Source organism: Dermacentor albipictus, chromosome 6 (assembly GCF_038994185.2).
Source record: "Dermacentor albipictus isolate Rhodes 1998 colony chromosome 6, USDA_Dalb.pri_finalv2, whole genome shotgun sequence".
Lineage (NCBI taxonomy): Eukaryota > Metazoa > Arthropoda > Arachnida > Ixodida > Ixodidae > Dermacentor > Dermacentor albipictus.
In genome coordinates, this window is record NC_091826.1 from 125320486 (window position 1) to 125330669 (window position 10184).

Here is a 10184-nt window from a genome sequence, read left to right on the forward strand (position 1 = left end):
CGTTATGTGGAGTTCACGACCCTTAGGCTTTCGCGGGCCCGCTCGAACTGTTGTTTGGATTAAATAGTGGTCACTGCCCAAGTTGTCTTGTGTGTTGATCCAGTCTGCTTGTGGAATTCGTTTTGCGAATGTCAAGTCCGGAGTAGTATCTCTGCTAACGCTGTTTCCCATACGAGTGGGAGAAGTTGGATCCGTTACAAGAGTAAGACCTAGATTCTGTCCGTCAAGCCATAGTTGTCTTCCCTTTCGGCGGTCCATTGGGTATCCCCATGCCACCGCAGGGGCGTTTAGGTCCCCTACGATGAGCAGGGGGGCTCCCCTAGCTACTTGATCTGCTTTGGTGAAAAGTCGTAGAAACCTATGTTGTTCTCTGGGGCTGCTGTACACATTTAGGATGAAGAGGCTCTGTTGCTTGCGCCTTGCAGACGGGATGATCTCCAGAAAAATGTGGGCTGCTGTATCAATGCCTGTGTGATGCTGTATAACCGGAATGTTTCGCTTAACCACTCGCCTCATTGCACGCATCGGAAATCGACATCATGGCATGAAGGAAAGCAACCTTATACGCCTGGTAACCGCCTACGCCTTGAGCAGGATCACCTATGTCGCCCCGTACCTTAGCCTCAATGCAACTGACAAGTCCAAACTCAATACCATGATCAAGAGGGCCTATAAACAAGCCCTACATCTTCCCATCACCACCTCTAACGAGAAACTGGACGCCCTAGGCATTCATAACACCATAGACGAGCTTATTGAAGCGCACCGTATTAGCCAATACGAACGACTTGCCAATTCCACCACGGGCAGGCGCATTCTAGGCACCCTAGGCATAACCTACACCACCCAATTCGGACCAAAAGTACCCATCCCTCCAAACATTCGTGATCAGCTAGTTATCCCGCCCATACCTCGCAATATGCACCCTGAACACAATCCGGAGCGACGTGCAGAAAGAGCTAAACAACTACAAAAGCGCTACGACCAAGCCGCTGACGTAACCTACGTGGACGCAGCAGACTACCCCAACCAAAACGCCATGGCGGTAGTCGCAGTCGCGGGTTCGCAGTACCACCTCTCCGCGGCCGCATCAATATTCGCCACGCAACCCGAAGTAGGCGAAGAAACGGCCATCGCTTTAGCCTACGCGGCTACCAATGCACACTGCATCATCAGCGACTCAAAAACGGCCATTCGTAACTACGCAAGAGGACTGATAGCACCCCAAGCGCAAAAGATTCTCTCTGGCACTCCTCTCTCAAGGCAACGCCGCGTGCAGATCATCTGGGCCCCTGGTCACTCGGGTCTGGCTGGAAACGAAGCCGCCCACGATGCCGCCCTAGCTCTCGCACACCGGGCGCATCATCCTTCTCCTGCGTCTTCCGATCCCGACCAGCCCTCTGTTCTGCATCGCGGTCACGCGCGGGACCGAATGGTCACGTTCAGAGAAATTCTACTGCACTACCGCAGAGAGCGGTTATGCTACCCGCCAGCACACAAAACACTGACTAAGTCTCAATCCACCACTTGGCGACTCCTTCAGACACGAACTTTTCCGAACCCCGTACTTTACAACCGCATGTACCCCGATGCATAATCACCACTCTGCAAAGCGTGCAAAGCCCGCGCCAACCTCAATCATATTATTTGGCAATGCCCCAAAGCCTCACCCACCAACACCTCCAGCACTAACACACGCATCATTAGTACGGCCGAGCAGTGGGAGACATTGCTGCTCAGCTTGGACCCAGAGGAGCAGCTCTGGGCCGTCCGGATGGCCGAAGACGCCGCCAGGAAGCAAGAACTGGCCGCCGTCTGAGGAAGGGGGGGATTGGGGGTTAGCCTCCCGGCCCCCGCCACCCCTTAACCCCATCAAGGACACAATAAAGTTTTATCTCTCTCTCTCTCTCTTATCCCCAATTCTCCCCAATCCAGCTCTCTGAATACCTCCAGTAAACACGCTGTGAATAGCACTGCAGCGATCGTATCTCCCTGCCTGACGCCTTTCTTTATTGGGATTTTGTTGCTTGCCTTATGGAGGACTACGGTGGCTGTGGAGCTGCTATAGATATCTTTCAGTATTTTTAGATACGGCTCGTCTACACCCCGATTCCGCAATGCCTCATAATGCCTGATAAGAATGTACAACTCCTTTTATTGGCGTTCTGGATTCCCAAATAAGCAATCATGCGGCAGGTGGCTAATCTATGAATTGGTTTTAGGGCGTCTCCTTCCTTGAGCCCGTGTGATTTGCTCGCCATTCGTTCGAACACATGTGCGAGTAGCGTAATGGTACTTTGAATCTTCTGCAGGGTGGCCGAGCCCACCCCTTTTATTTGGAAAATTATCCTCCGTACGTGCACAGTATCAAATGATACAATTATTCTACCATTAAGCTCCACTTTAGCGCCGGGAGTTGAGGATCTCGTTGAAGGCCGACCTCTCCTTCTCCGTAGTACAAGTGGTTCTGATTCTTCAGTCACACAGGAGAGGCCGCATGCTTTGAGTTACGCCTGCGTGCGATTGAGGCCTTCCTAGAAGGCGCGTTCTTGTTGCCCCATGGAGCCTGCTTTGACCTAGGTAGTAATATCGTAGTAATACAGGACGTATTCAGAGACCTGGATTTGGAAGAATTGGGGATAAAAGGTAATGGAGAATACTTTAGTGACTTGCGATTCACTGATGATATTGCCTTGCTAGTAACTGAGGGGACCAATTGCAATGCATGCTCACTGACCTGGAGAGCCAAAGCAGATGAGTGGGTCTAAAAATAATCAGCAGAAAGCTAAAGTAATGTTTAACAGTCTTGGAAGAGAACAGCAGTTTACGATAGGTAGCGAGGCATTGGAAGTGGTAAGGGAATACATTTACTTAGGGCAGGTAGTTTCGGGGGATCCGGATCATCAGACGGAAATAATCAGAAGAATAAGAATGGGCTGGGATGCGTTTGACAAGCATTCTCAGATCATGAACAGCAGGTTGCCATTATCCTTCAAGAGAAAATTGTGTAATAGCTGTGTCTTACCAGTACTCACCTACGGGGCAGAAACCTGGAGGCTTACGAAAAGGGTTCTACTTAAATTGAGGACGACGCAACGAGCTATGTAAGGAAGAGTGATGGGTGTAGCCTTAAGGGATAAGAAAAGAGCAGATTGGGTGAGGGAACAAACGCGAGGTAATGACACTTTAGTTGAAATCAAGAAAACGAAATGGACTTGGGCAGGACATGCAATGAGGAGGGAGGATAGCCGATAGTCATTAAGGGTTATGGACTGGATTCCAAGGGAAGGGAAACGTAGCAGGGGGCGGCAGAAAGTTAGGTGGGCGGATGAGATTAAGAAATTTGCAGGCGCGACACGGCCACAATTAGTACATGACCGGGGTTGTTAGAGATGTATGGGAGAGGCCTTTGTCCTGCAGTGGGCGTAACGAGGCTGATGATGATGATGAGTAATATCGGGCTCCTAATCGGCAGAATCCAGTCCCGTGATATCGCACCATCTGCACATACCTTCATCATTGCAATTTTGACAAGTAATGAAGACATAACTTAACACTATGGAGTAACCTTTGGGAAGACCTCGAAATGGCCATTGTTAAGTCTTCCAAGCCCTACGGTTTCTGTTCGGTTAGAGATAAAGTCTCCGATGTTGTTGCTGCGGTTTGTGTCTTGCAGGTTCTTCAATGCGGCCTTATAAGATTGAAATATTGGTTTAATTAAGGAGTGTCTTCTAGGGTTAATAATTGTCATAGTTTAATAGCGGTAAATGACATTTTCAACAAAGTAGCAAAACCATGCAGGGATAAGTTTGTTATTATATAGGACGTTCTTATTGAGAGCGAAAAACTTTGTTTTCTTGAAGTTGCTTTTAATTGCCTAGTTAAGAACGATTGCAGCAGGGGCCTAATTTCCCACATCACTTACCCACCCTTACATTGCAAAAGGGTTCCTGGTAGTCATAGTAGCTTCTTTCGTTCGCTTGGTTTCAAGTAATAGAGCAAGAAGCCAGCGTTTCCATGACGCTCGCCCTTGTGATTGCGGGCTGACGAAGTTTCTGACGCAGGGCATCGTACCTGTTTACGCTGAACCTGCGCTTTCTTTTAGGTTTCTTACAAGGGACGTTCCAAAGGTAAGTTTCGTCATTTTTTTGAAAGAGCGGCTGGTACACCAGGCGAAACAAACAATCGCCATAAGAATCCACACCCGTTGCTGATTCAACGACGGAAGGAGCATCAGCGTAAGAGGAATGGCGCATGCGGAGAGCGCCGAAGAAAGTATAGCGGCGGGTGCCCGAGATTATTCAAGTGCAAATCACGATGGCATCCAAAGGTGTGCTAACAACATGGTTGATAATAGAAGTCCGGATTTTTATCCGGTAGGAATGGGCACGTGGGACTATTCTGTCAATCCCCATGAATGCCTACAGATCGTGTATGATAAAGAAGTCATGTCTCAGGGCTTGCATCGCAGGGTACAGCGTTTTACCTCAGTGGTTTCTTCAAAATGATTGCACGCTGCGACGAATGTCTCGATGTCCGTGCCGACTATGTGAAAAAATAGCGCAAGATGGACAGTTCATGATGCCAGGGTGCATTTTTTTGCAATAATGTTTCCGTATAAAAATAAATGTCAAAACTAGCTGTCAGAATGTCCCTCGTAGAAACAAGGCATTTTTCTCTTCCAGGTATAGCGTGTCAACGTTACAACCTCGTTAGCAAAACAAAATTGGGATATTCAACTACGATAAACAAAATCGCGGACATACATGTCTGCGCACTGCTGCCGGTGATCAGGAATACGATTTTCAGTAAATAATCAAAACTCTGAAGAGCTAAAATCAGATATGAAGCCACATAATTGATTCTAAAAGCAGTGAACATTGAGTAAGTTGTTAGCTCTGTTGAAGAAAAGGTGTGAAATCGCTATAGGGCCAATGCAATTTTCAATGCTGGCCGGCGAATTCAGTGCTCCTGATAAAGCACTTATACTGGTCATTTCGACCTTGCACTTGGATCTAGATGGCAATGACGCACTAGAATACACTAGCACTGTTATTCTGTCCTATTAAAGTCGCGCATTTCACACTGACCGGATGCATTGATGAATAGCTCGCCATTATATTAGCACGTATTTATTAAGCTCTTTCTTTATATAGCCACGCCAGTTTGATTCCATTCCTGTACGTGGCACTGCTATCCCGTTTACGTTTCTGTTGCCATACGTCCGTAGCTTAGTACCGTACGTCCTAGAGTTAGCTTCGTCTACACGTGTGCATCTTGAAGAATCGATATCAAAGCGGGCGGACGCAAACAGCCCCATACGATTCGATGACCCCTGATCACGCTAGCTGTTGTTACCGTCACCGAGTTGTGCTGCTTTACCTTCGTCGATGGCGAAAGTTCGCCAACAAAGCTGTAAAATCCTCGGCGCTGTTGTAGGGCATACCTCCCGGCCTGCCTACCAGCGCACAGTCGCTCTAACGTGACAATAAAAAGATGTAGAACTGTGCACGCTGTCCACACAATGGCGTTGCGCGCGTACGTGTGGGATCTCTCGTGTTGCTCTTGTAGTTCGTTTGTTCCGGACAGCGTGACACTCTGCCTTTATGCAAAATGGCGGCTACGGTGCCGTAATGTCGCCAGAGATCCGGCTAGCGCCTTTGGACAAATGTGGCCCCACTGTAGACAGCAAGCGTGTTTACTTTTATCTTTGGAACCATGCAGCAGGATTACCCACGTGGGCATTCCCAAGTACCGAAGGCCCTGTCTTGACAAGCGCTCCCACGCTCCGCGGAGAGCTTGCGAGGTGCCTACGTGTCGTCATGGTGCAGTACTAAAACTGTCCAATATATTACCTTCGCACATCTAGTTTTTACTCGAAGAAACAACGTCGGCGAAACAGCCCGGGTTACGATCCCAATGTGTTGGCACTCACGACCAACAAGCCAGAAAAACGCCCATTGTTTGCCTTCAAGCACGCCTTCAAGTGCGCACACTACGAGCGGAAACCATCACGACGCGCCTCGAAGTGGTGTTGCTCAAGAGTGGCCTAAGTGCATTAAGAATAAACTAAGGTGCAGGATGACATTGCTGCGCTTCCGTCGGCGAATATTGTAGCTGACTCGTACAATGTAGCGTAGTGATTATTTTCGCTCGAATCTGCGCCACTCTTTTCCCCACCGTTCGTGGCCGGCCGTTCTCGGCGATAACTTACGCGGAACATGGGCCTGACAACTAACGAAGCGTGAAAAACAATTACACATAAACAGAATTGTTACATTATCCTGGCTCTGGCCTCCATCGGCTCTTCATTTCTCAACGCGGTGCCTACCATGCATCAACCACCTATCATACCCGTCTATCTCGCAGAATTATTTCGACATATTGCAAAAACGGCGCAAGCAAAAAGAACACCTACTTCAGCGGATACCGTAGCTCAGACCTTGCAGTGCTGCTGCCGCCGAAGACACAAAACACACTCAGGTGTCACCTTGTCAAACATGTTAGTCGCAACAGCGCCACACATTGTGCAGATGGCGCCTGCTCAAAGGCAAAGCACGCTCACGATGGGGCTTCGTGCCCTTTAGTTGGCTTACTTTCTTGTTTCTGCGTGGTGACCAGAGAAGGCGGGATGAAGCGGTTGGTCTTTTTTATCTATTGCGCTGAGGTCGGCGAAATGCATTGCACTACTGCGGGAAACCAGTCGCGCAGGGCCTAGCGTCAAGTATCCGGACGTGCCGGTCGACGAAGCGACGCCCTTGGTATGGCCATTCGTTGCGGCCCATTAGGAAACATGTTTCTGACACCACAAGGCCAGTGACCTCCTGATTTATTTATTTGTATCGTTAATCTAGCCTATCTTAGAAAGTAAGCGGGGAGGGCACCGAAATTGCTATTTCACATTTCCTTCGAAAACACCAAGAACATTTTTTTAAGAGCACGGCATCGCGTGACTAATTAACAAAGGAAAAAAATGTAGCTTCAGACGGAGCAACATGAAAGAAAGAGACAGCAACTGACAGCAAAAGCTAGCTGAATGGCGCATGCAACAATAAATTATTATACAAACGTTCTTCGTCTATAATTGCACTTTAGGCACCTATGGGAAGGAATCTGGCGTTGGGCAGTGCTCAAGCTAGGCGAACTGAAAACCTATTCCGTTCTCGGACGTCTTTCGAAAATAAGGGATATCGAATGCGTCAGTTCGCCAGCAAATATCTCATTTTATATTAAACACCGTGTGGATCATGTGGACCGTCTACTGACTGGCTCTATGTATCCGTTTTTATTTATACCTAATTTATTATTAAGCTGACATCACACATTGTCAGCTCCTGACTGGAAGCTTACCACTATCATTGAAAAGGAAGGTGTAGAATCAGTGCACTTTACCAGTGCTGACATGTGGGGCAGAGACTTGGAGACTGACAAAGAAGCTTGAGAACAAGGACCGCGCAAAAAGCGATGGAACGAACAATGCTAGGCCTTACTTTAGGAGACAGAAAGATAGCGGTTTGGATCAGAGAGCAAACGGGTAAAGCCGATATTATAATTGACATTAGGAGAAAAAAACCAGAGCTGGGCAGGTCAAGTAATGCGCAGGTTAGATAACCATTGGACGATTAGGGTTACAGAATGGGCACCAAGACAAGGGAAACGCATTCGAGGCGGCAGAAGACTAGGTGCAGCAATGAAATTAGGAAATTCGCGTGCGCTAGTTGGAATCGGTCGGCGAATGGCAAGGGTAATTGGAGATCGCAGGGAGAGGCCTTCTTCCTGCAGTGGACATAAAATGGGCTGATCATGATTATTACTATAATGATAATGATGGTGATGATGATGGTTATGAGAAATAAATGCATCTATTTTAGAAGTATTTAAAGATGTATCATCTATCTCGTTGCCTTCGTTATAGCGGGTGATTTCATATATTTTTCATGAACAAGGAGCTCACGGATACATGCCTACTATAGGAGTTGTGTATAAATCTCGCGGCTTTTTCTTATACAGCTCATAGTTTTTGAACATTTTCTTGCGTATATGGGTACTAAACAATGGACCCATACTCCATAATAAAATGAACGAATGTTTTGTAAGTTATGATTTCATTTTCAGTGAGGTGTGCCATAGAGCGCGCCTTATATAGCCAATTTGAACAATTCATCGAACAAACCGTGTGGCCTTTAGGCTCTCTCCAAGGCACTTGTTACTAATTAGAGACGTATTTTGGCACCAACAGTTTCAGGGATGCTATTGCCTCGGCCATCAGGCAAACGCTGATTGTCTGGTTGAGCTCTGCGTCACTAGAAGGCTATAGTATCGCAGAAAGTAGTTCACCCAGAATACTTCCTGTGATTAACACCAAGTGTAACAGATACATTGCCACCAGGTAATTCGGCTAGCTGCTGACTGAGAAAAATGAAAACATTTGGCCTGTGGTGGATGAGGCAGACGTTAGTACAGTCATTCGCCACGTTTAAAAGGCAGGATATTATACAAATATTTCCGTATGACGGACGGGCTCCGCTTCCCGCTCCCATCTCTACCTATCGGCTCGTCTGTCTTGTGAGTCGTGGCCGCCCAACTTGGTTTCTGCCATTTGTAAAGGCATCAAAGTTGTCTTTTTTCTTTATGTGGTCACTTGTAAGTAGGCGTTAGAAGGTCGCTTGTGTTTCTCGATGCGACACTATAGTAGTTTTGTGTTACTCTGTCCACTCATCAAAGTGTGCTTTGGAAATGACGTATCTCTCACCGCTCTCGCACTAGAGAAGACTAGAAATGAGGGGATTAAGGTCTTATTTCGTCGTGTCGGGGACTGTGTAAGCGTTAGACATCGTCTGCCAAGTCAGGGTTGTTATCTTGTTTTCTTACTTTGAGAACAATACGTTCTCTCCGGCACACGCATTTTATGGGCACGGAATTGTTTAAGGTAAAGCGGTATTGAGTACAAATGTTTCTCAGAACAAAGAGCAGATAAACTGAACATTCATGATAGAGCAAAACAGTACACTGGTTTGTGTGATGAACGATTTGAACAGCTGTCAATGTATTTCTACATGCAATGTTGATCGTAGGCAGGTCGGATGGTGCGTATGCTAGGTCGTCTCCATTGTGACCACAGTGACGTGGACACCATTATGATATTATGTCATGCACTTTGACAGCTGCGTAGTGAATACCTTGTCTGTTGCCAGTGACGGGCTGCCTGATGTAAAGCATTGAGTATGCTCCAGAAACCTGCATTAAATTGACGAAAGCAGGACCATATATAGGTTCATCATTATTGAAAGCAAGAACCACACGAAGGAGCACCAATTCAGAAGTCTTAGCCCAGGTTATGGGAGCCGTATTGCAGTTTTATTTCGACAGATTTTGCTAGGATGACCACCATTGCTGTTGAACTTAATAGTAGCAGCAGTATCGGCGTCGCATCACAATTACTAAGGCGCTCGCATCTACACGAGACAGGTTCCACTGACACACGCTGGCGCAGCCTGTCTTTCAAGGATCTAAAAAAAATGGGCTACACTAAGAGATCGGTAGTGTCGGGTTGCGCTCTCTCTCTCTCTCTCTCTATCGGCCTTCCGAGAGAGAGATAAAACCGACACGACCAATGTATTAGCGTATAATTTTTTTAGCATCCTCGAAGGCTAGCCCATGCTGGCGCGTGCCAGCTGCACCTGCCTCGTGTAAGCGCGAGCGTCTGCGTAATTCTGATGCGACGCCAATGCTGCTACTGCTACAAGGTATTAGGCGCGATAAAACCATAGATATAAGCGTGGACGAAGTCTATGTGTACCCCGTTCTATAGCACCTATTTAAAAGGAATTTATGATGCCAAGACAAATTGTGATGCCAAGAAAAAGCAATTTATGATGCCAAGAATGATAAGACCATTTCGTGTGGACACAGCAACCACTAAAGTGATGGTTGTCCTACATGCGTATTGCTCAGTGGCAATGAGACACAGTTGGCGGCAGCTGTATGAGTGAAAGTTAAATGCCCTGTTTCTGTTCACAAGTGTTTACTTTGGCGTGAGGGTAACCGGGCAAATCGTCGAATATGCGCACCCGTACAGTGCGATAGGATGGTCTCGCACTGTTGAGACCTTCGAAGAGTGCGAGAGAGGCATTTACACCGCGAAGACGCTACTAAGGAGCCGAGAGGGGGAATGTGCCATGCGG

The 10184-nt window shown here is 47.3% G+C and overlaps 1 protein-coding gene across 4 annotated transcripts in view; it reads right to left on the reverse strand.

Moving 5' to 3' along the window:
* LOC135899413 (dermonecrotic toxin SPH-like) overlaps positions 1-6558 on the reverse strand; it is a 95331-nt gene extending 88773 nt beyond the window's left edge. For 3 of the 4 annotated variants that reach the window (XM_065428657.2, XM_065428659.2, XM_065428658.2), the window contains exon 1: positions 6419-6558. The gene's annotated coding sequence lies outside the window, so the exon portion shown is untranslated. The remainder of the gene's footprint in view (positions 1-6418) is intronic. The other variant, XM_065428654.2, reaches the window with a different exon arrangement.
* Between the last annotated feature and the right edge of the window lie 3626 nt (positions 6559-10184).